Raw genomic sequence first — 20,123 nt, forward strand, 5'->3', positions numbered from 1 at the left:
AAAATTTGTTATATTTAAATAATATAGTGATGCAAGTCTGGAACACTGAGTTGCTATAAATAAATTAAATCCAGAGTACATTTAGTGAATGCTTAAAGTGCATATTGTGATGGATTATCCCTGTTTTTAATGCTTGTTCATTTTTTGCTAGTTTGCAAAATCACTGGAGTCCAATAGAGCACATTTCTGTTGGATGCTGTTATGAGCGTGTATCTATTTTAAATCTGGGTTATCTGGCATGGAGAATAGCAGCTCTGGGTGAGTGTTAGTCACTTTGGTTCAAAGGTAAAGAGTTCATATGTAGTTCTTCTGGAGCTACTGCAGAGGCAGGAGCCTTGGTTATGAATATAGTCAAGGGAATGTTCAAGCTATTAAGCTGAAATTTAGCTTGCTGCCAGGGAAATGAGTGCTGTCACTGAGTACGTACCGTGATGCAAAGCCCTCTCCAGACTGTTCAGTTCAAATGCACCATGTGCACTCAGGATGGATAATTGATTTAGATGAACAGATTTTAATCTTCATTGTAAACTTGAGGCTGGCCTCACTTGCAGTTACGAACTCTTGTGTTTCTAAAGCTGCACTTTCACAAGGGTTTTAGCTGTTCTTTCTGAAGTGGCTGTTTTCAGAGACACTTTGTTCTTCATAACGTATTTTCTTTGCTGGTAGCCTTAATAATTTAACATGACTTCCAAAGCTAGGAGTGGGAGAAAGAGCCCGGTGTATGTTCCAGCTCGGGTGGAACTTCTGTAGTGCATCTATGGGTATAGTGAAGAAGGTGGTTGAGATTTTACTAGGGAGTGATTTTCTGCACAATGTAATTAAGCTGAAAGTTTAGATGGAAGCATTTAAAACCAAATATATTTGTTATAAAAAAAGCTTTCTTGTTAAGGTTTATGTTAGGGTTAATGGGTTCTCTCAAAGGCAAAAAGATAATGTCTTCAGAAGTGCATACGACCACCCATCTGCCCATTGTGAATATTGCCAAGGGATTTTTGAGCCGAAGGGGCAAGAAGTCTGTCCTGTGCCCTGTAAAGGGTTGGTTAATAAGGTTAAAGCATGGTCAGGTTAAAAAAAGCATCTATTCAGTACCCTTTCCAAAGCTCCCCTGTCTCTACTGTTTTGACTGCTACCTGATCTTTTGAAATTGGTCAGAATTTGAGCCTCTCTGGAGTTCTGTTTTTGAGGTCATGATTGTCATGGATAAACAATGTATGTTTTTGCGTTATTGCTTAACTTTTGTTTACTTCGAGTTAGTTCCAGTTTGGTTCCGAGTAATTTTCAGGTGTGAATTTTTTTTTTTTTTTTGTCCAGAAGGAGAAGCTGAACTCAAAATTTGTGCCCTCTAGGTCTACTCAGTAGCTGAAGGATGTATGAATAGCTTTCATCTCTCACTTTCTTTAGGAGAAAAGGTCTCTTAAATGAAACACATTCAGTATGTAAAAAGCTTCTTGTGACCAATGGGAGTAAACATTAAACATTAACGATTCAGCTTTAAGTTGCATGGAAACAAACTGGGGCAAGTCAGTTCATTTTACCTTTGATTCACTGCTTCCAACTGTTAGGAAAGGTTGAAGGGACACAAAGCAAATAGGAGTCTCTTCCTTTAGCTTTTTCTTGTAATGACTTATCTTGCCTCAAATGATAGTTTTGGTAAGTAGATGAACAGAATTTATAATTTAGAATTTATTTATTTATTTATTTATTTATTTATTTATTTATTTTAAAGCAAGTAGTGTGATAACAGCAATTTGCATAATTGCAATAATTTCTAGTTAAAGGGAGATTTAGTTCTGTTTAAAGGGAGAATAAAATAGACTTCCAAGAGCAGGCCTGGATTGTAGAGATTTGAACATCCCCTGGGATGGAGGTGTGAAGTGGTAGTTTGACCCCAAGACTTGGATGTCAAACATTGCCAGGCACATCTATTTTGTACGGCCTATTTATAGCAATGAGAATTTCTTCTGGTCTTAACATCTGTGAAGTTTGTGCAAGTTACTTACTTGTGGCTTTGAAGATCCAGCATGAAATGCCATGTAACTCCTGCAAGGTGACTACATTAAAAATGTAGGGTCTGGATTTCCTGGCACCTTATTCCTTCAGAAATGTTATTTAGGATCCTACATATGCTGCTTTGCATGCCCGGAACTACGCCAAAACATTTCTGTGGTTGAACAGATGGATACCTGTTCACAGGATTCTGGGGGCAACTAGAGTTTTACACTCCTCCCTGCTTTCTTCCCTTTTCTCTTTCCTTTTTTTTTTTTTTTTTAAAGAAGTGTTCTGTAACTTGTTTTCTGGTGTTTCATGGCTCTATCTGGATTTCCCTGTCTGGTTCAGTTTGTTCTGCGGCGCACAGGGCATTTCTTGTTTTTACTGGAAAGAGGCTTACCTGTGGTTTTTTGTTTTCAACTTCTGTGGATTTCCGCTCTTTTTCCATTATTACTGTGGCCCTGCATGTTTCCTGCAGCATTTTCAGCATATTTGCATTAAGATGGAGGACTTGGAAATATGTATCTTGAACAATACCCTCATTTCGCAAGAGGTCTCATAATAACAAGGGATGAGCAAGATGCAGTGTTCTTGATTGTTTAAATGGGGTTAGGCCTAGCTAAGGTTATGTTGCTCTTCCTTGATGCCTGAAAAGCTCAAGTGCTCTTCTTTTAGCACATACAGACATTTCTATGGCTGTATAGGAAGGATTAAGGCAGACAAACTTGTTTCTACCATGTAAGGAAGGTGTCAAACTAGACAATCCTGAAAGCCTTGTTTTTAAAGCTCCACTTCCCTGGCCATATTAGTTCAGGGTTTAGTTACACAATAGTAAGATTTCTTAAATGCAGTATATTTGAACAAAGACCTTTCTGTGCAGCAATCTGCACTTTGTTTATTATAAATTACCTTCTCCTTTGTTTTCTGGTAACTTGTTCTAGATTTTAATTCTGTAGGTAGAGCTGCAAGTCTTTTTAGAATATTTAGAAAGGGTCTACAGGGAGTTTGCTTTGTGGGAATAGCTGTCAAAGCCATCTCACTAGTTTAAGCTGTAATGAAAGCCATTTTAATATTTTTATAAGGCTATTTTTAGACTAATTTATGCTGAAGGAAGAGTAGGAGTAGAGTTGCTTTGGCACGAACACGAGGAACAGCATCCCTAGGTTGGAAGAATATGTTCTCAATGTAATTTATTGGTTAATTAAATATGTTTGGGAAGGTCTCTGGGAGCACTGAACAGTGGTAGCCTTGTATGATTTAAATATGTGTGAGCCACCTTAGTGTGGACAACTGGACAGGTAGGTCTTGGAGAAAAAGTAGTTCCTAAGCTCAAAAAAAGCCATGTGATTTATCCTTATTAATAGCTATGTAGTGCATAATTCAGATATTTTTTTTTTTAAGTATTATGGTGAAACATGATGAGAGGATTATTCACTCCAGTTACCTGTCCAAGAGGCAGAGGTAGCAAGTTCTGTCCAGTTGATGAGAGGACTGTGCTTTGATAACTGTGGGTGAGTGAATGAATAGTGGGGACCAGTGGCTGCCATTTTAGGATTTACATATGGAAAGCATCAGGCCAGAAAGCCCCTTAGGCTCTTTGTCTCCCTACCCTTTTGTTTCTTAGCCAACTGAATGCCTCCATGTCCCACAGACAGAGAAGCCTGTCAGGCTTAGCTTCTCTTCCCTGGTCATCTGCTTCACCTTGGTTTTGAAATATGTCTGTGCTGCTGACCACAAAAGTAAAACTTGGCTTTGATTTGAGTTTCATCTTGCAGTGGCTGGTCTCCATTTGTGGGAGAAACTGGACCAGAGCTTCAAAGCATCAAAGTGATTCACAGCTAATTTTCCTTTTAAGGACCAGAAGGACCATTAGATCATCTCACCTGATTATCTTCGGAGGGCTGGTCAGGGCTTAGTCTGCCCCAAGTCTTGTGCTGGACACAGCCATGGCTGGAGCCCTCCAGCAGAGAGAGGCGTGGGAACAGGCAGTGTCTGTGGAGTGGCAAGTGTGCTGGAAAATGCTCTGGGCGCATCTTTTTTGTATGAAAATATATGTAAAAAAACTTTAACCAAACCAATACCCATAAGAAGTCTTGCATGGATTGCCTTCCTTTACTTGAGTTCTGAAGGAAATACAGACATTGGGTTTAGTGGTGTCCATCATCTGTGGATTTTAAATAAAATTTACAGACCAAGGGAGAGATCATCTTACCATATCTCAGGGCATGCAGGAAAACATGCTGCCTTCTACAACATGTGACTGTTCTGGTGCTTGTGGAAACAGCTGTGCCAAGCCATGGCATGGAATGAAATGTCATGACCAGGAGAGAGTAAGGTGTTTTGTAGGCGCTGGTGACTCCCATTTTGTTGTCATTAACTGCAAGAGTCTAAGTGAAACTGCAGTGAAAATCAGCTTTCGCCCTTGCAGGGCTCATGACGCTGGTTTAGCACAGGGCTCTTGTGGTTCATGCTGGCATTGGTGACTGTGAAGTTCTCCTCAGAACTGTCAGTTTTATATGCTTTCCTTTGTTCCTTCCTCTCTAAAATTCAGATTTTTAAAATACCCACCCCTTCCCCACCCCTATGGCAAATGATTCTGTAACCAAAGTGCCTGGAGGTTACCCCTTCCTGTGGAACAGGCCAAGTTGTGTTGGCGGGAACAGAGCCAAAAGTGGAGGTTTGCTTTTTGATTTCCTAGGGACTTATTTCAGTAATGAAATGGATGGTGGTTGGGTCACTTAACACTTGCGTATTTTGCAGTTTTTGTCAGTGAGAGGAGACAAAAAGCCCAGCTGCAGCAGCGGTCGTGGAAGCTGCAGGTGTGAGCTTGGCTGGAGGATAACAAACTGCCATCTGTGGTGAGGCTTTGTGGTGGTTTTTTTCACAGTCCACTTGCCTAGAAATGAGATCAAGAATACAAAATGGCAGGAGTAACTGAGGATGGCTTTCCTCCCGTTTCTGCTGCCTCTCGGGTTAGCCAGGAGTCTGCGAAAGTGTAAGAGTTGGAATTACATCAGGCTTAAGGCAGTACCCTGCCAGGGTGTTCAGTCTTTTAGGTACTTTCTTCCCATGTTGCTTTAAGCAGGTTTGTCCTCTGCTCTCTGGAAGATGTGGAGAAATAGAAGAAAAGTTGCAAATGTTATTTGCATAAAATGTACAAAGAGAAGAAAAGCAGCAGCATATTGCTTTGCTTATTAATGTAGTTAATACCCACTTCTGTACCCCTGCTCTGAGGTTTTTAGAGCTGAATAAGTTGGACAAGTAAGCTTAAGTGTTTAAAAATGAAAAAAAAAGTTTGATGGTTGCCATAATTAAGTCAGCGATGTCCAGTATGTATTTTAAATTCCTAGTTCCCGTATGTTGTTAAATTTTTCTGTCTGGTATGCAGCATGTCTGCTTGTTTACAAAATGCCTTGGAGCTGCATGGATTACCTCGCACTGTTTGCAGAGTGGTTTATAAAAGTTAGGCATGTGTTGTTCTGACTAGAGAGATGTACTTGGAGCTGTGCTCTGGATTGCACAAATAATAGTTTCCAGGAATGGTCATGAGGATCAGCAGGAGGAGCTTTGAAGAGTGTGTGGAAGCAGCATGATCTTTGGCTGAAGGGAAGCCCTTTGCTGGTGGCTCGGTTGTTCAGGCTACTCCAAAATGCAGAGCCTGAGCAGCTGTTTTCCCAAACAGCCTCCTGAAATAACAGAGAGCAGGAATCTCAGAATACTGTCTTTCCTCTCCTTTCCTCGTTACTTGCACTACAAGAAGGAGTTGTACACTGAGGGAACTGGTTTTTTTTTTAAAGTTGAAGACATTTGCATAGGGCAAGTTACGTTCACTGCTGTCTACTTTTGAGACAGTTTGTTTTGGAAGTAGAGGCCTTAAGCAGCTGTAAGACCAGAAATGCAGCACAATGCATTACTGACTGTATTTGTCATTCTCATCTAGAGAGAAAACATGCTGATTACATTCAGCAATTTCTTTTTTTAGCTGGAGAGAAATGAGATGCTGGCCTTTATTCAGCAAGCTTTGTATGTTTGCAAATTGCAGTTTCAACTATCTGGGCAAAAGTGATGGGGATTTAGCAATATAAAGAAGTCAGTATCTCACTATATATTCATGGAGGGGATTGACTAGTCTTTTCATAACAACAGAATTTACATATTTATGGGGCAGTCCTATAGTTCGGGTAATTTTTTTATTGCATTAAATTTAATTATATCAACTACTACAGGGCGATTTTTCTTTTGGTAGAGGCTGCGAGAGTTTCTGTTTAACAAGACTTGAAAGAATTAACAGATCATTTTGCAACAGCTATCCAGCAGCTAGTACCATGGAATTTTGATTTGCACTCCAGACCACTTCGGTGGGATGTGTCCACTATATTTGGAGTAAACCTTGCAAATTTGCTTCAAGTGTCTCACATCATACATTCCCAGCGGATCATAAGCCTGCAGGTGGTACCACCTGTCATCTGCTAGGGACTGGAAATGAGCTATTTAAGGCTTCATTGAAAGGATGTGTAGCTCTTGCAAGTTAGCCAATGGAAATTACTAGTATGGTGGCTTCATGGATCTGCTGGGATTAATTACTGTAATAAGCAGGAAGAAATTGTGGATCAAGACAGTATGTAAAATGTGGAGGATCCCAGTATACTCATTACCCAGCTGGACTATTGTTTTTCTCCATATGCAAGGTTTGAGACAAGTAGGAAGTGTGATCCTCCTGTATAATCACCTGCTTCTGGCACGTGGGACCTCTTTGGCAGTAAATCGTGGTCATCCTGTTGATTCAAGAAGCTGGTTGGTCAAAGGGAGAATTGCACAGATCTGCAGAGGTTTGTCTCAGGATTGAGGCTCAGTGCTTTACTTTAAATGGGATGCTCTGCAGGAGGAGCTAGCGCTAGATCCATACATCTGCCATGCTTTGAGCTTTGTCAGGGCCCTGACCTTGCCAGTTGCAAAATGTCTCGAAAACAAGATGAGGCTTAAACTGTGTTTAAAGCTGGATGAAGAGCACAGGAGCTGAGTGACAATGCAGTTGCAGGTCAGTAACTGGAGGTTAATAGCTGACAGTATTTTTAATGAACTTTCTGATTGCAAGACCTTTGAAACAGTGCCTGCATGCTCAGCACTGTGTGTGGCTGGGCTTGTCTTGGAGGAAGGAGAGATTTTGTGCCTACAGCAGAATAAGAGCTTGAGAACCCTTAGCTCTTCGAGTTCCTGAGACACTTACACCACAGAAATAACTGGAAGTATAAAAATTTAGTCCAGAAGCATCGATTTCGTTTAATCCACAAATCTTAAAACATCAGTGTTTTGTTTCCATTAGCATAATGCAGAACACAGGTCTTACAGTTTTCCAGTAGCTCTTGCTGGTATGGGCATCTCTAATAGCTCAGACATGTTTCATTCAAATTAAAAATACAGGGCCTGTTTATAAACCTCCAGAGCGGCTTTATGGCACAGACACTTACTGAGGCTACTTGTTCATTGGGAGAGCGGATTGGATATTTAGCTCTTAATTCCTATGAATAGAGTTTTTCTTAGCTAACCTTATTTCAATAGAAGTAAGAGTTAGGGAGGAAAAAGAAATGGGAGGGAGTGTTCACACTTGTGGAGGGCAGGTTTTTTCGAAAAACTAAATGTTACATGGTGTAAATCGTACACACATATGAAAGGTGGATTTTTATAGCTGCTGGAATCAACATGGCTGTGACCCTTTGAGATGAATAATAAATTGCAATCCTAAATTTAGCACTTTGCAATTAAGGAACCTCCTTTGCTGATTTTTGCCAGTGACTGGAATAAGGGCTGTGCATTAAGAATGTATCCCTTAAATTTTGCCAGTTCTGTTTGTGAGTATGTGATGCTGTATGATATTCTCTAGAAGACTCAAGTGAATCAGGATGGTTTCTGGGGCAGCGTCCTGGTGTTCAGGGACATCCCAATGCAAATTCTTGAATTCATCACACATTTTGATCTTTGTGCTTGCATGTTTTATGCTTTCTACTTGGTAGCAAATGTAATTTTCATATGTGCAAGGGAGATTGAAAAATCTTAGAAAGGAGAAATTTACTGGTTGCTTTTTAAAATAGTTTCCCATAAATGTTATTGGCAGAAGGTGTTGCAAACTTATAGCTACATAAGAAGGAATTTTGCTACACCCTCTTTAGCATACTTGGAAGTTGTTTTATGACACAGAAAGTCAATTTACTGGACCTGCTAATACTTTAAGTCTTATAGAGGACATAATTGTAGAATCACTTAAGTTGGAAAAGACCTCTGAGATCATTGAGTGCAGCCATAAGGTTTGGTGTTTGTTTAAATTTTTCTCTGTCTGAGTTCTGAAGACAGGATGTGTTGTTTAAAATTGATAGTTCTTGATTTAGAAATAAAACAAACTTTGAACAAAATGTCTACCTTGCAGCTAACATGCATGTCAAAAGAAAGGCTCTCTGCTAATTCAGGTAGGATTTGTTCCTGCAAATTAAACTAGCTGAAAACAGGGACAAAATAACTGCTTTTCCAGCTATAGATTTTTGTTGGCTTTACAATCTCTTCAGACATGATGGTCAGACAAAATATAATGTAAGTATTTATGTAAATAAACATTGTGCCTCGGTGATAATGCAGAAAATCCTATCAGTTCCGTGTTTGTACTGCTTAACTTCTGGTGAAAGAAAAGTGATTTTTTTTTTTTTTTTTACACTCATTCTGCACATCTTTTTCCAACTCTGTGAATTGATAGAGCACATCTGTGCTACTTGAGAACAAAAAAGTATGAAGTCATAGTCCCTTAAATAGCTTGTAGTATGAAAATGCTGAAGACAGCCTTCTTTTCATCTCCTGTGGGTCTCTTGTAAAGGATTCTGGAATCTTGGCTTTGATTCTTCATGCAGAGTCCTCACAATATCCACATCTGGGTTATGAATGTAGCTGAGAACAGATCTGCTTTAGATCTTCATGGCTAATAATAACTTTAAGAAACAAATACTTATAGCAGAAGAATGTTTGTGTGGTCTCTAAAACAGACCAAGACAAAAAGGAGAATCCTATAGTATCGAAATAGCCTTGAACTGGTATCAGATGCCAGAGTTGTTCAAGCAATTTTCTCTCAATTGACAAAGAATTTATTTTTTAACTTCTCGATAAATTCTCTCTGTCACAGTGAAAATTCCTATCTCATCTTTCTTTTGTGGTATCTGCATATCCTCACAGATAATCTGCATTGTATTCAACACAGTCTCTATTTTTAAAAGGGCACTTTGCAGAGGTTATTGTTTCCACTGTTTCCTTTCTGTAATAATATATGAGGTCCTTTTCACTAGCATACATTTTTAATGATATTTTCTTGATAGCAGGATGTTACCTGTTTAAATAGCACTGTTCAGTTTTTCTTAATAACTGGTAAATGATGAATCTGTTTTTAACAGCTAATTACTTTTAGTACACCTGCATCTTGTAAAAATACCAGCAATAGCCGAAATATGACTACTTCAGGCACAGGAAAACCTTTTAATTTAAATATTTGAGAAACATATCAAACACATTTTGGGTGGGAGGAAGAGAAAATTGATGGTTGGACACTTTTATTTTTAAGTGTCATGTGGGTTGTGCTAAGTTGTGAAATAGTAACTAAAAATGAGAGGAGGAAAAGAGATTGGCAATGTTTCCCCATTCTTCTAAGAGGAAGCAGCATCGCACAGCTGACCTGGGAATGTGTGCCAAGAGATGACATGAGTGTCTCGGATTCAAGCAAACGTTGCTGTGGTCTTTGCAGTGTCTGAGGGGTAGGGTGAGACTGGGAGGAGGAATTCAGGATTTCCAGTGTTTGAACAGAACAGGAAACAAGAGTCAAGTGAACCTTCTGATGGAAGGTGGAGGAAGTCAAAGTGACAGAAAATTCATTGCAGGTCTCAACATTGACTTGCCTTGAGTGTGAACTTGGTCCTGGGTGCCTGAAAGAAAAAGAAAATTCTAATGGAGTTGTAATGTTTTACACTGCAAGAGAGGAAACATTGGAATAGGCAGTGCCCTAGATGGGCTGTGGTGTTTCACATCACGCAGTCCCATCTGCACTGAAAACAGGCGAGTTCAACAGTAAATTCATAGCTTCGAATTTATTGAAGTTCATATGGCTTTAAAATCCCATGCATCACTGCAGGCTTGGGGAAGAAGGGCTTGAGAGCTGCTCAGCAGAATGAGACCTGGGGATGCTGGTTGACAGCTGTGTGGATACGAGCCAGAAGTGTGCCCAGGGGTGGCTAAGAAGGCCAATGGCATCCTGGCTTATATTAGAAACTGTGTGGCCAGCAGGAGCAGGGCAGTGATTGCCCCTCTGTACTTGGCACTGGTGAGGCCGCACCTCAAATCCTGTGCAAAGTTTTGGGCCCCTCAATTCAGGAAGGACTTTGAGGTGTTGGAGTTGAGTCCAAAGAGGGGCAATGGAGCTGGTGAAGGATCTGGAAAACATGTCTTATGAGGAGTGGCTGAGGGAGCTGGAGGTATTTAGTCTGGAGAAGAAGAACCTCAGGGGAACCTCACTGTCCTCTACAATGCCCTAAAAGGAGGCTGTAGTGAGGCTGGGAGTCGATCTCTTCTGCTGTGTCTCAGGTGAAAGGACGAGATGAAATGGCCTTAATTTGTGCCAGGGGAGGTTCAGATTCAATATTAGAAAAGAATTTTTCACTGTAAGAGTGGTCAGGCATTGCAGTAAGTTGCCCTGGGTGGTGTTGGAGACACCATCCCCTGGAAGTGTTAAGCAGGCATCTGGATGTGGCACTTGGGATTGGTTTAGGAGTGGTCACGGTGGTGCTGGGTTGATGGTGACTAGATGGTCTTGAAAGTCTCTTCCAACACTGATGTTTCTGTGAAAATAAAGTTTGGCTCACTTGGTTCACATGTGTGTTAAAAAATTAGTAAGCAGGAGTAAAAATTTAAAATTCAAGCCTTAACCTGTCTTTTCCTGGATTAAGCACCAGCTGTTGACAATGGATGTGCTGTGCTGCATGTTAGATGGGGCCTTAATAAGTTACCCTTTGAGAGCATGCCTTGGTGCCACACCCTTGTTTGCTGGTGCCATTTTTAGAGATAAATGACAGTCCATAAAGTAACATGGACGCTCAATCTGACATCCGGTATCTTAAGTTTTGGAGGAAATGCTGTAATTTAGTCTTCGTGGAAGTAAAACACACATCTGTACCTGTGTAATTAAGACAACACAAATTCTTTTGATTTCTCATTCCCTGCATCCACCCAATAGTAAAAGTTTAAAACTATCAACACCTTAAATAGAGAGACAGAAAGATGTATTTCATATATCCTCATATGAGAGTAAAAGACGTAAGAGTTAAACAGATTCAGGAATGTAGTGGTAACAGGTTTTTTTAAAGAATTAAATAGCTGGCTTGCTCTGCCTTACTCATTAAGTATAGCCGTGTACTAAACTTCTTATTTGCAGTAAAGTAACCAGTAACAGACATGTTTAGGTTATATTTTTTCCAGAGACAAGTCCCTGCAAATAACTGTATTTGCTATATTTGCACACCCACGTAGGTATAATAGGTGTTTGCCTGTTATTGTTTCGGATACTTGTTGAACAACCAAAAAGGGTTTCTGGAGTCTCTGACACATTTGAAAAACAGAGCTTGAATGGGAGGCTGAGGTTCATGTCAATCATGCAGGGCAGAGTGTATTTGTTATCAAACCATATGACAAAGGATCAGAGTTTGGGGGATTACTTTGGAGGCTTCCCAGGCACGTAAAAGGAATGTTCAATCTTTCTACTTTGATGTAAACTCAGTTTTCAAGTTCCTGTTGAACTTGGGTTCTTCCCAGCCTCCCCCTCAATATTCTGTTGGATCTGTAATCCTTGATATTTCAGTAAAGGAAAACTTCGGTGTTTGGGGTAGCTGATTTTCAGTTGTTGCTCTTTATACATATTTTATCAGAACTAAAATAATGCTGAGGTAGCACAGTGGCACAGTTAGTATTAAGAAGGGGGGGGGATTTGGGTGCAGCTGCACTTTTGCTGTCATTATCCATTTTCACATGTTGCGACCAGAAACATTTTGGCTTCCTCTGCCAAGAGGCAGATTCGTTTATGTTACTCCAATTGTGAAACTAAATTTTCCTTTTTAAATACTGCATCATAAAGTTCTGGTTCATGGTCAGGAAAACTTTCTTCCAAAATATTTTGAGTCTCTTTCCCACAGAAACAGAATGGGAATTGAGTAGGTATTAAATCAAGCAGCATCTGAATACATAATTAGTCACCGAAGCCTCAAATAGAAAACCACTTGGAAGCTTACGTTTTCTTATTCCATTCTCAAGCCAAACAAATGTCTAATAAGAACATTAATTTTGGATTTTGGAACTGGTTTTTTTCACTACCATAAAAAGGGACACTTGGTAACCATTAATACAGTTGTACAGTATAGCTGTTCCAGTAGTAGTTTACCCAAAAAAAAAAAAAGGACAAAAGGCTTTTTTTTTTTTTTACTACCCAATTACTTAATTTGTGAAAGGATAAGAACTATTTTCAGAAACTGAAAAGGGAGGGTTCAAATAGCTCTTCTGTTTTAAAGATTAGTTACTGAATATCTCATTAGTTCTGAGGGGTCATTTTATTTTCCTGTGACTATTTCCAAGAGGAAGATGAACTCCTGGAAAGGAAGCTGTGGAGAAACAGTTTTAACAATGGGGCACGCAGAATACATTAATCTAAATGTGAGTGCATAAATGGCATGAAACGTATTCTGGAGGACACCCCTTGGATAGAGGTAACCTGCGCTTGCTGGCAGAAAGCTGCATCCTGTTGATGTCAACCAGCTGTAAGGAAGTACTGCTGGCTTCTTAAAATAGGATTAAAATAGGCAGTATGGCTTCCATGCAAGTGTATTGTCCTTGACTTGCTGAGACTTCTCACTTCATGAAGAATCCAGGGAAAATCCTTGCCTATCTTCAAGAAGCTCAGTTTCTGTTCCCCCAAATGCCTGGGTGTGCAGTTGCCAAGGGGCTGATGCCAGCTGTCTGCAGCCTGACTTGTCTCCTCCTGGGAGGCTCTTAGCTGGTGAAACGGTTCCCAGTGCCTTTAAATATAGCAACACCGTGAATAGTAAAACTGGAGAGAGTATGAACTCCACAATATTTAAGCACAAGAGAAAAGCCTTGGTATTTAACTATCTTATGTGCTTCCTACAGACTAGCAGGGTTTGATTTGCATGAGTTAATGTATCTCAGTGTTCTTTTTCACCTTGCCTGACTTACTTGCTGAAGATGGCTCTCTGCTCTGTAAGGGGTGGTGAGTGCCTGGTCTGTGTCCTTACAGCAGTTAATTTCATTAACTTTCAAAAAGATATTAAAAAGGAGTTGCACTTGATTAAGGACATGACTCCACATGTATGAGTCCACATACCTGTGCAGTGCCTGATTATAGATAAACAGATTTGCTACCATGGCTTTATTGAAAATCCAGTTTTGTCAAAGTGATTTGCACTAGGCGCCTGGAACTTCAGTGGGACAGGGAAAAAGGCTTAGAAAGCTGGATAGTTCTCATGTGATCACGTTATCATGGGTGTATTTAAACTGAAAATGGAGAAGGCACCAGAATAAATAGCACTGGTGTTTATTGCAGAACACGTGCTCTGTTTGTGCTGCTAACACAGCAAGTAGTGTGAAATGGTAGTGACAGGGGAGTGAGTATTTATGTATTTATGTGATTTCTACAGTACTGTCCTTGTTCTTCTCCAATTACTGCACTTGCTGCATGAGAACCCCACCTTATGCCATAGTACATGTTTTCATTTATGTATGTATGTATATATGTGTGTATGTATTTATTGCATCCAGACATTGCCATTTTCCCATGGATTCTTTTACAGGAACATTGCAGTACTATTCACCATCTGTTTGGTTTTCTTTAACTAAAATATTGTCCCACATGCCAGAGTTCACGTTAAGGTGGGGTGATACAGGGAAAACAGGCTTTCCTCCTGGTTAATTTAGGGTGGTTCTTTGCATGGTGTTTTGTCCTTAAGATTTTCAGTGCAGCTGAAGTTGGCATGTAAGGGAACATCAGGATGGAGTTGCTTTAGTTGACTGTAAACCTGTGGTGTGATGCCCCTTTCCCCCACAAGCCCCTAACTCTGCTTCCTTGCATCTCTTCTGTGCTCTGTGCTTCTCAGCCCTGTGGGGATGCTACTGGCTTGGTGAAATCAGTATCTGCAGAGGTTACAAATGTTCTGTAAATTCTCTATATAAACATTTTGGTCGTGTTTTTGTTCTAGCCTTGATACTGTTGCCAAATACTATTATCATAATTGGCAAAAGGAAACGAGGGGCCCAGGCTTGTACCAGAAATAGCAGCTCTTGTTAATGTACAGTGGTGTGTTGTGTCCGTGGGTCTTGCTCCGGCGCTCTGGGAGGCAGCTGGTGTGTTGTTTGCTTTTTTAATGTTTGTATCAGTTTGGGGAAGAGCAGAGTTCACTCCTGGTCTCTGCTCCAGAAAGCTTGGTTATCTGATCAGGGTTTGAATCAGAGGAGGGTACTCATGTAATTGCTCTCAATGGGGAAAAGAGATATGCTGGGAGTTTAAATAATTCATCCCTTTCTTTCAGTCACTTTTTTTCAGGTGTGGTGTGTGTCTTCATTAAATCTTGCATGATTGCAGTGATGAGAGGAATGCGTTCCTGGCATTAAATGTAGAATGCAAACTATTTGGGACAGTAAGTAACCATGGCTGGATGTCCAGTGCTGTGGCAGCAGCTCAGTCTGCCCCATCCCAGCCCCTTGGGAAGGGTGAAGCTGGGGAAGGGCTGTGTCTCTGACTTCAACAAACAGCAAATAAGCCGTCCTTGCAACAGCGTTGGAAGGATTTAAGAAGGATTAAAGTTCACAATTTTAAAAACCACGTTAGGCTCTGTTCTGCCCCTGTATAACACTCCACACAGTACTATATTTGTGTATGAGTGGGTCAGTCTGTCTCACCCCAGTCTGAGAGGATTCCCCCAAAATGCTTCTTTTCTTGTGCTTGTGGCTGACAGGAAAGCCAGGCTGAGGCTGTTTTAGATTTTGTTGTGAAGCTGCAGTTTGTGGTCGCGCTCTCAACTCTTCTCAAGGAGCTTGTTTCCAAAAAGAGCCACTGCCTTGGTGTGCCAAAACTGGAGTATTGTGGACCATGGTGGGAGGTGGAGGAAGGTCATGGCCATCCCCTGGAAAAGAGAAGGGTGCCCGGGAAAACTCCAGCGTTCTGTGGGGGACTGACAGCTGAGCGTGCAAGGCTCAGTTGTATGCTGTAAACTTGCACTGGGGTTTGGAGCTGCTTCCAGCTGTGCAGTGATAGGCAGGAGAAAGTGTCTCTTATATTTGAAGATGACTGTCACCATGCACTGAAACTCACTTGAATTTGTTGGTCTGAAATAGCACTGACATGTACGTGTCATTAGTGCCTTCATGTGACAAATGGGATGGAGAAATGGCTTTCAGTGCACTCCGAGTACTTCAGTGCACTTTCCAATAGTTTTCACTTCCCTCAGAGGTTTTCCTTGCCTTTCTTTTCAAAACAGGATATTGAGAAATTGAGACACAGCCTTTTTCCTTCTCATTCCCCTTCCCACACCCCAAGGGGTGAAAGCAGTGATGCTGCAGGCAGAGGCAAGTGTGTTGCTTTGTGCCCATGTGCAAGGGTTTAGGGTATGACAGAGTTTAACCCTTTGGAACCCATTGAGCATATGGCCAAACAGCTGTTGCCTATTTATGTCCTACAGCAGCTGCCCTGAGCCCACCCTTCCACAGCACCAGCTGCTGGGGAAGCCACAGAGAAAAGCCTTCGTGCACCCACACATTCCTGTTTCTCCGACCCTCCTGCCTGTGGGTCACTGGCTGTCTGGGAGGCTTTGTTGCAGGTTATTGAAAGAGCACTCGAGTTTGGTGTGCTTGGGAAGTGTACCAGCATTAAACTTGAGGGTAAGATACAGATGCATTATCTATTATAACCAGCTTTTCTGTGAGTGTTGAAAGGGTTTCATTTGCAGGCAACCTTCACATTAGTGGAAAAGTTGGGTTTCATGCTGTGTTTCATATCCATTTGTCAGCTTCCTCCTGTCTTCAATGCTTTGCTCGCCTTTTAATCCCTGGAAGCCTGTCTGGCCTGGGAAGTTATAATTTATTTTCTTTAAGTTCCTTTTAGCCCCCATCCATCCTAAATACTGCATTTTATTTTAACCAGATGGGCATTAAGTAGCTGATTCCACTTAAAGGCTGTTTCCAGTAGCTCATGGTATTCCCTAGATCAGTATTGAGATTGTATGGCTTGGTTGCTGTGTCTGCAGGGAATATCTTTCCATGTTAAGGACTGAGCAAGTACTTTCCTCTGCCAAGTCTTCTGATAAACTGGTGAGAGGAAGCCTGGTTTCAGTAAATCACGGGAGGATGACCCACCCTGGCAGAGTTTTGATGTGGTGATGCACTGGCACAAGGAACCTATTGAACACTGAGTTATGCCACTGCTGATTGGGATCAGTGAGCCGCCTCCTAATACTCTGGTTTGGTCATGGGACAAAAACCAGCAGTAGAGATCTGTTTCTTCACTGCCTTTTTAAAATAGCCGAAATGAAAGAGTTTGAGCTTACTTGATGTGCAGATCCCTTTGAGCCGGAAAAGCAGGGCTGCAATGCAACTGAGCAGTAACTTGTGCTCTCAGCAGGGCCCTAGTCCTGTGACTGATGTAAGTTTGGGATATTTTTAGTGTTCTTCCTTGAGTTGTTTGCCTGGTGCACTTGGTTAGTGCCGTGAAGGTCACACGAAGATATTAGACAGTTACAGAGAGTGCTGAGAGGGCCAGCTGGCCGGGATGGCACTCCACCAGCAACGCTCCTGCTTGTGAGATAGAGGGGTTGGGAAGGGCTGAGAAGCACTGGCATGCTGCTTTCAAGATATCAAACCCAGCTTTCTTCACACGTCCAAGCTAGGGAATAGGTATGTGCCAGGAAACAAATCCAGGCATCAGAAAAGCATCGATGTGGTCAGTTTGTCTGAAAGGATTAGGGAATAATGTACAGCCTGCAACCCAATAGTTGGGATCTCTTATCTCACATACTTTCTGTTCAGCAGGGAGTAGCAGTACCCTCGCTAAGAAGGGGGAAGATCTGCCATCACTGAATGTATTGACAAAGGGAAATACTAGGAGGCTTCACTTTCGCATCAGTAGCTGGACTCCCCTGTAACCAGTTTCCCCCAAGTGTTTGGTTTTCTGCTTCTTATCTTTCATCTTGCATTGTGAGTGTTAAAATTGCTGTTAGTGGGGGTTGAAATTAATCCATCCCAAGGACTGCTGCTGTCCTCACACGATGCTACTGTTTAGGTGACTCTGGGAACAAAATTGTGTGACAACTTCTCATGAAAAGACCCTAAAACTTACTGAAGGGACCGGGACTGAAGGGAAAGTATGCAGCTGAAGGCATCTAAGATTGACAAAAAGGAAAAGCCTCTGGGAAAAGTGGCAAAAAAGTTAATAAAATAAGTCACCAAACCCACAGTTTATTTTCTTTATTTTTGCATAACTGGAAGGAAAAGATACTCTTGGGAGTAAATAAGAATACAAATAATAAATCTGGGTTTTTTTCTGTGTATATTAGATAGTGAATGAAATATGCTGGACTAGCTTCGAAGTACATATTTTCAAGAACCATGAGTGAATTGTCTTGATTTACCTTGCAAAACAGAGTCATTCTCCATATGTCCTCCCACTTGGAATTGTCTCATGCAAGTGACATTCAGTAGAAGCAGGCCTTGACTCGCAGCTATTCCTTCTGCCTCTCCTCCTTTTTCATTCTTCTGTCCGTTTGCCCGTGTTCTCTTGAGGGGTGAGAGATGCTTTTCATTTTTTGGAAACTTCTGCCTATGCTGTTGAGTCTGTGGTTTCCTGAGGAATGGTGGTGAGGGTTCCTGAACAGCTGCTCAGGGCAGACCCGACCCCACGGCACACCAGCCTTAAAACTCTTTCCATTACACTCTCAGCGTTTCCCCCGGAGGCAGGACAGCTATCTGTCTAATGGAATGACACGTTTTTCAGTGCTGTCAGTCCTTAAATATCAAGTACGTAAATTAATAGAAAGCAGGCGAATGTTTCTTCAGAAGAAAGTTTAATGTCATGTAGCTGTTTGTTGCATCGCCTCTGGCGCAACTGCCTTGTCATAGAACCTGACATCATTTGTTCAGTTGTCTCTCAGAATTATTTGCTGATTTTCAGGTTTGTTAATTATAAGTGACGTTACACGTAGTGTGATAGGAGCTAGAATTACAACTTTCAGATTGACTGCACAGAAAGCAAGCACATTTCACTAGGAGACAGCACAGCCTTCGTCAGGGTACCCGCCTGTTGATTGACAAATAGCTGAAGGAATGACTTATTAGGATTGCTCTGGCTCCAGCATTCAGTACAAATAGGTCTTTTTGAGTAGCATGGCACCACCACAGGATCCTTTCATCAAACGACTTGAATGGGCTTTCTGCTCTCTAGAGTCACTGCCTTTACCAGTGATGCAGGTGTGAAGCCACACAGCAGACTGAGGAGCTGTAGTGTTGTGTGGAGGCTCATTTAGCTAAACTGATGTGCTTGCCCAGCTGTGGAGCATCAACCTAACCTTTGTCTGAACACTATTTCTCCCAGTGAAGCTTTTTATTCCAAACCCAAAAAAGGCAACACCTTTCCCCCAGTGTAACAAACAGTTTGGAATAATGCTGTGAGTCAGCTGTTCATACAGCATGTCCCCAAAATGCTGTCAGATGGGTAGGAAAAAGTGGGTTAGAAAATCAGATGTCAGTAAATTGATCCCTAGGCAGAAGCAGGGGCTCTTGGCAGCCTGTGCAGCGAGATAACTGCTGACTGCAGTAGAGAGTGAACGCAGATAAACCTCTCCTGCTGCAGTTTGCTGCACGATGGGTGGCTTAGTAGGGCACAGATGCAACAGTGTGAAATGTGGGCTCCCAGGAGTTCCCAATGGTTGTCTGTTTGAGAGAGGTACCATGGAAAAGGAAGTTGTAGCGTTTTCTTCCTCTCTTCTCTGCTTATTAAACCACAAACTTCAAAGAGGTCTGAGAAAATCCATAAGGGAAATTTTTGATCATTGAGCTGCCCCTGTTGGAAGAATCTGTGTTGAGCAGATAGCTTTCCATATATCAGAGAGCTTTTGCCCCTCAAGACTGCAAACATCGTGTAAATGCATCAATATAAAATGGAGTCTTTGCATCCCATTGAGCCCAGTGTTCTTCCAGAACTGTGCATGTCCTTGGCCTTCAGCTTTATCTGAACTACCTGACTGTTCATATGGTGATGCTCTATTGCATGTTATTTTCTAAAAAATAAGTATCAGATACTTGTCCCTATCTTTAAGTAGGTCAACTGTTAATCTAATTGATTAACTTGGTAGCTAGTCAATTAAATTGATCTACTCATATAAGGGGGCACTTTTACCCACTGTATTGGTGTAATTTGCTGCATAGTTTTGTATAGAGGAATTGTGAAAAGCTTTGGTGGGAAAAACCCAAAGTGACCAAAATCTAATAGGGAAGGCATTGTGAAAAGCAGTTGAACACTGAGGTATCTTTTAAAAACAAGTTCAGAGATCTTTTTGCCTGAAATTTCAGACTGTTAGCTCACAGCTGTCTTCACTGAATGGTGAAAGTTCGAGGGTGTTACAAGGCAGTACTTTCCTGGAAACTAAACCATGAAATGGATCTCTGTTTTGAGAAAGGAGTCACTAAAAGATAATATTTGAGAGATTAGTTCCTCTGGGGAGTTCAGCAGCCACTGCACTGTGATACTGGAAGCCTGAAGTAGCTGTAACAGCTTGTTCATGTTGTTGAGGAATGCACAGTGTATTATGGACCATCATTCAAAAGTTGCCATGAATTATCCATGGAAAAGTACCCTCAGATAAGAGCCCCTTGGTGGTTGGTTAGTATAATTAATATAAACATCTTGCTACAGCTTTACATTTTGGTTTAGCAATTTCTTAATTTGAGAAGAGTCTTGGGACTGCCTAGGTTTCAATTATCTCCCTGATGCTGGAGGTGGGGTTTTAACTTGATGTTAATTACATTCCTCAAGGGAAATTCAGACAGCAAGCAATGATTAGGGT

At 41.3% G+C, this 20,123-nt stretch overlaps 1 protein-coding gene and 1 long non-coding RNA gene across 20 annotated transcripts in view; both read left to right on the top strand.

The window, feature by feature from the left end:
• Positions 1-20,123, top strand: part of MTSS1 (MTSS I-BAR domain containing 1) — a 125,984-nt gene that overhangs the window by 30,638 nt on the left and 75,223 nt on the right. The window lies entirely within an intron of this gene.
• LOC116795314 lies at positions 2,360-12,442 on the top strand. Its single transcript, XR_004360022.1, has 3 exons — positions 2,360-10,309; positions 10,817-10,819; positions 11,168-12,442. It is a non-coding gene; the product is annotated as an uncharacterized LOC116795314 (long non-coding RNA).

The sequence above is a fragment of the Chiroxiphia lanceolata genome, chromosome 1, assembly GCF_009829145.1.
Source record: "Chiroxiphia lanceolata isolate bChiLan1 chromosome 1, bChiLan1.pri, whole genome shotgun sequence".
In the NCBI taxonomy this organism is placed as follows: domain Eukaryota; kingdom Metazoa; phylum Chordata; class Aves; order Passeriformes; family Pipridae; genus Chiroxiphia; species Chiroxiphia lanceolata.